Source organism: Psammomys obesus, unplaced genomic scaffold (assembly GCF_907164565.1).
Source record: "Psammomys obesus unplaced genomic scaffold, mPsaObe1.curated_primary_1811, whole genome shotgun sequence".
Classification (NCBI taxonomy): Eukaryota; Metazoa; Chordata; class Mammalia; order Rodentia; family Muridae; genus Psammomys; species Psammomys obesus.
In genome coordinates, this window is record NW_026585587.1 from 5,722,143 (window position 1) to 5,728,350 (window position 6,208).

Sequence of the window (6,208 nt, forward strand, 5' to 3'; positions counted from 1 at the left end):
CTACCTGGCCAGCCCCGTCTTTCATTTTCAACATCTGACAAATGAGGCTCTTGGTATCAGGTGGGAAAGGTTCAGGGGTCCAAATGGGGGTGGATGGGCAGGTAAGTTTAAAAGGAGGTAGTGGAGAGCCTCAGGACCGCGCCAGCCAGGCTACAAACTCCGGAGCTCCCTGCTCCCTTTCCCGTGAGTATTTGCCTCCGTTCAGCAGAGTCACCTGACTGCTTCAGCTGAGATGACAGAGGTGAGAAGAGCCCTCCAAGCAAACACTCTCTGAGTCTAAGTTATTACCGCCGTCTTTATTATTCCCTGAGAGCGCTTTGCAGACACGAGGTTGACAAAGGCAACATAATAACAGCTTGTCCAGGAACCTCTTGAGTTCTTATGCCCAACTTGATACTCTAATGGCTTCGGAAAGAGGGTGGGAGGGGACAGGAAGGAGGCAGTGTTTGTCCTCATCCCTTTGAGGTGGTGACAGAGAAAGTAGGGACTCACTGATCTTTCTCTAGTTGAGAGCTAACCCTGAGAGGAGGGATGGCCCAGGCTAGCTGAGTGTCTGGGCCAGGGTGCCAGCCTCTGGCAGGCAGGACCCAAAACTACTGAGAACAGGCTAGAACCATAAATAGTGAAAAATGAGCTGTAGAGCCATGCGCTGGCCCTCCATTTGCAATGGCTGCTCTGTCCAGTGAGGAAGCAGAACTAAGACAGGCCTAACTGACTCCACTACAGAGTCTACTGGGAAACTACCTCAGTTCAGGTGATGACCTAGTTGTGGCTCACAGAGTTACCCATGATCCTCCAGTTGCCCTCCTCAGCCCTGCCAGACACTCAGGGCACTCTCAATTTTATTTCCCCAGTGTGATTATATGGAAGGAAAACCTAACCTGAACCCAGCCTCCATTTCTCCTACAACACACTTCCCACCCAGATCCCTTCTGTGACCTCAGGAGGTTCAGTAATTTCTTCCCACCAGCAGGCAAGCCAGCATTTCTGGAGCAGGCTCTACGTGGGCGTCTTCTAACCCAGTCTGACTCTGACACTGTCTGCTTGGAGATAGTATCAGATCCCACAAGTGGAGGGCTTGGTCCCACAAACCACCCCTCCCTACCTCAGATACCAGTATTCCCCCAAAATCATGTTTTCAAAGAAAAAATGTTACCTTCTATTGCTTCTTTTCTTTTTTGAGATTATATCATCACATCATTTCCTTGCTCCCTTTCCTCCCTCCAAACCCTTCAAATTCATGGACTCGCTCTCCTTCAAATTCATGGACTATTTTTTTCATTAATTGTTGTTACATACACGCATGCATGTATGCATACATATGTGTCTATTTTTATTATTTATGTATGTTTTGCCTGAATGTATGTTTGTACACCATGTGTGTGCCAGATACCCATGGAAACCAGAAGAGCATATCCTTTTGCTTAAAATTACAGATGATTGTGAGCTGCCATATGGGTGCAAGGAAACAATCCCAGGGCCCCTACAAGAGCAGCAAGCGTTCTTCACTGGCTCTTCACTGCTGAGCCATCTCTCCAGCCCCACTCCCCAGCTCATTTTATCCATGCTTCTGAACCCAGGTGGCTTCAAGTTTGGAGCGATATTTGGATCTGAAATCTCCTTCAAAGGTCTGGTCCTATTGGAAAGTGGTAGAACTTTAAGAGATGGCACCTACTGGGACATTTAAAGTCATTGAGGATAGGGACATCCTGAAGAGGATATTTGTACCCTCTCTCTTACTCATGGTTTTTCTCTATTTTGGCTGTCACTAGGAAGTACACTAGAGGCCAAAATCATCAGGAGAGATGTACGGATTTCCAGGCATACCACCCTATAAGACTATCCTGGTTGAGCCATCCAGAAGCTCTCCAAACCTAGTCTTTGGGAATTTTATGGAGTTTTCATTGTATACACACAGTTAATTGCCAACAGACTGAGCAGGAAAGCAGAGCCTCTCTGAAGCGCTCCTCCCTCCATTGTGTGGTATTATCAAACTGTTATCATGCCAGGTCCATCAGAATTATGAACCGAAACTGTGGATGAAAACCAACAACTATATATTCATAATATCACACCCAGGACCACAGGGCAAGAGGAAAATGAGGTCATGGGTTCATTTGCATCTGGTTTACATACAATTACCATACTCCTGCTCAGACTTTGAGACACTCATATTTTTATTTGCTCCTCACTTACCTTCAAATCTTGGCCCTACTCACCTCCCAGGGAAAGCAGGTTTTGTCTCCTGTGCTTCATGGCGCCTGAAAGACCTTTTAGCAATTGCTGAGCAAAATCTCACTTGCACCAGGCAATTGCAGCCTCATCTGGCTGTCATTATCTTCCTTCAACTGCACGTACTGCTCCCAAAATGTGCATGCAAAACTCCTCTGTGGATTTCCCTCACACCTACTCTTTGAACCTGTTTGACTTTTCCTTAACCCTTTATCTGGAGTGGGAGTGAGGACTGGTCTTGGGCTGGGCTCCTCAGTGTTCCCACACTGGGGGTAGGGGGATGGATGGATGGATGGATGGATGGATGGATGGATGGATGAGCAGTACTGCCTTATTCTGCTTCCCAGCTTGAGATCTGGAACAAATATGAAGTGAGCCCCAGTGCTCATTTGAGCATCTCATGGCCAGTTTGTTAAACTGTTATCACTTAGCCAGAGGCTCTGGGCTGAGCTGGAAAGTTCTAGAAAAGAATCTGCCCTTGTCAAATTACACATTCTCCTGAGTAGCCTCCTCCATCCTCCAGACCTCAAAGAGCTGTCAAAGGGCTGACAGTGGGGCCTTTAGGGAGGACTCCTAAAATGGGTGCAGACTGCTCTGAGAGAAAGTGAGCCAGTCAGGCAGCTGTGGGCATTCACTTCGCTGCTAGTTATAAAGGTATACACTGTACGAGCTCAGAAGCTAATGAGGGAAACAAAAATAGCCCAGCTAACAGGCCCCAAAGAGCGCTGGCCTCTTCAAAAGATCCCAGTCCTATTAAAAAAAAAAAAAAGCAGAAAGGGGAAAAGCGGGGTTGCAAGCTAGAACCTTAGACTCTTAACTGCCAAATGTGTAGCTGAGGTAGAGGGCACGGAAGGACCACTGAAGTCCCCAAGGTAAAGGCTATTTTCTGTTATCTAGAAACCTCCAGCTAATAAGATGCTTCTGCAAAAGGTCTGATACAAATTCTGTTTCTTTCTCCCTCCCTCCCTCACTCCTTTTCTTCCTCCCCCTCCCTCCCCAGTTAAGACAGTGATGAGTTTTGGGTGGCTTGTGGATATAACTCAGCCTCCAGAGCCTCTGTGACTGTGGCCCAGACTCTTACCTTGAGTGCTCCAGTGCCCTGGGATCTGAAATTACGACCCTTCTCCCTGTTCTAAAGCTTGACCTGAAGACAAACAGGGCAGGTGTTCTAAATGTAGCTGTCAGTGGTAAGCAACGTCTGCAGAAAAACGATAAAATCAGTGGGCATAGGGGCTAGGGAGACGGTTCAACAGTTAAGGGCACCAGCCGCTCTTGCAGAGAACCAGGGTTCGGTTCCCAGCACCCGGTAGTAGCTCACAACTATCCATAACTTCAGCTCCAGGGAATGCTATGCCCCTCGTGCACATAAAATAAATCTAAAACAAAACTGTGGGAGTTACAGATCGATATTAGCCACTTGCACAGGAACAAGTGTGGGAGTAAGAACTCTGCCCTCAACTCCCAAGAGCACTTCACAAAGCCCCTGGACTTTGTGCTGCTGGCTCCCTGGGAGGGCAGCATGGACTCCATGGTAGTACTCAGGATGAACAGCTGGCCCCTGCTGAGTGCACCCTTGTCCTCTCCATAGCATGCTTATCACATTCAAAGAGCCTTCTCTCAGTAGACATGGTGAAAGCAGCCTGGAGAAAGAAAAGCTGTCTAAGCCAGGTGGGTCAGGTGTAGGCCAACCTCTAGGGACCTCATTGCAGTCACGAGCTTAGGCAGTGCAAATTATTTATCTGTTATTAGATTGTCCAAAATAACAAAGAATATCTAGGACAAAATCATCTTAGCAATCACTTTATTTAAAACTCACTCACAGGGGCTGGAGAGATGGCTCAGAAGATAAGAGCACTTGCTGCTCTTCCGAAGGGCCCCCAGATCAGTTCCCACTAGCCCCTTGAGATGGTTCACAACTACCTGTAATGCCAGCTTCAGGGGATCTAACATGCTCTACACACACACACACACACACACACACACACACACACACACACACCCCACTAATAACATAAATAAAATTTTAAATAAATAAGATGCACCCACATATATTCCCTTAGGATCTGAGTAAAAGGCGAGCAGAGTCTTCACCTATAGGTGTCTGGGATGCATTTAGTCACCTTGTAAGCAAGCTGATGCTCTCCCCCAAAGCAGCAACCCAGGCTCATTTGTGGGCTGGGCCCAATGAGAACATATTTGCCAGAGATAATCCAGAGACTTCAGGGTTGGTTTAGCCAACGTAGCACAAAGATGCCCTGTTCTCACAGTAGGAGCAAAGCCAGGTAGTTCACAAAGTTGGCCCCATTATCGGCCATGGTGGGGAACTCCCTTTCTGACTTTGGTGTGCATAGGGGTATTGCTATGATGGGTTATATGGAAAACACAGAGCCTACCCTAGATCACAGCACCTGCTGGTTCTGTCAGCCCCTACCCACCTGGTTTGAGAGATACACAAATTAGGCCACCGTAATCCACTGACGAAAATAAAATTAGGCAGACCTGTGGCGTGGAGGAGCTATGCAAATAGGGGAGCCTGCCCAGAGCAAGAGTGAGGCTGAAGTGTGTCCAAACCCTGAAAATACCATCTTGAGACCAGCAGGAGTTAGGACTGTTCCCTCCCTGCCCTGGGCCTGTGTCCCAGCTTGTGCACCTCTGCCACCCTTGAGGTGGTCACACAGCCTGGCGGCCAGGTTACGGGTTAAACTTCCTCTCTCCTTATAAGGTCACATCCAGCAAGCACCTGGAAGTCCTCCTCATGCAAATGAGGCGTTCCCAGCACCTTACCCCTGGCCAGCGACAGACACTCACCATGAAAGCCTCTACCCACTTCCCAAAGGTTTAAATAGTCTTTGTTCTCCCCAATTAAATGAGCTGTCTCGCTGAAGCTGTCTTCCCAGGCTGTTTCTCTCACACTCGCTGAAGAGTGAGGTGCTGCGGTGCACCCACACACCCTGGCTAAGCTTCACTCCCGCCCCGGGATACCCCGAGGGGAGAAGCAGAAAGGAGCAGCACAGGCCAAGCTCTTGGCTGCTGCTGAGCCACAGTCCACACATCTGCTACAAACACACTTGTGGTCCCTCTCAGAGCAGCCATTATTCAAAGCGTCAGTCCCATGCCTCTGCTCTCAAACACTCCCATTTCCCAACAAGCCCCTCTGAGGCTGAGTGGATGACATTGGACCCTAACCAGCTTTCCCCCCAGCCAAAGACAGAGCTCACACACACCCGCAGCACAGGTGTCTGCCTGTTTCCCTGTGTACCTGTAATCTCCTGCGAGGGACTGTGAAGGGTGCAAAAGGACTCAGGCGGTAATAGGAGAATATGCCCATGGATCTGGGCAAAAGAATGGACCCATCAGTGCCCCTTGTCTTCCTACCCAAGTGATTTAGACAAGCACATGTAACTACCTATTGCCAATCATAGCTGTCTTTAGAATTGATTTTTTAATTCTAAATCAGACTTGTTCTCCTTCCCCTGGAGCTGTGAAGAGGGTGGGGGTGGGGTGGGAGTGGGTGGTGTGTGCCTATACACCAATAACACAATAACACAAGCAGGAGTGAGCTGGGCCACACAGAAAGAGAGACACCCTGAGGACACTTTTTTTTGAGAAGCTGGATCTAGCTGAACCTAAAGTGACAGCAGTTCTGTTATATAAGCAAATTGAATTTCTATTTACAAAACAATATTTTTTTTCCTGTCAAACCCAGAAGTTCTAATAATATGATAGCATGTGTTCGTGATGTTAATTTCCGGCCTCTTCACGGCACGGGTGGTGATGAATAAACGGTCCTCTCCTCACTGTGTGAAGGTGTCATGCCGCTACACTCTCCGGTGGCCCTCATAAGGCAGCCAAGCTGATTGTGGTAGGGCCAGGTCACAGGTCAGAGTTCAGCCACCGTGGGTTACTGCAGCTCTAGCCCCATTCCTCTGAAACCTTGTTACAGTTTGACTACAAAATGTCCTCCACTGAATCATGG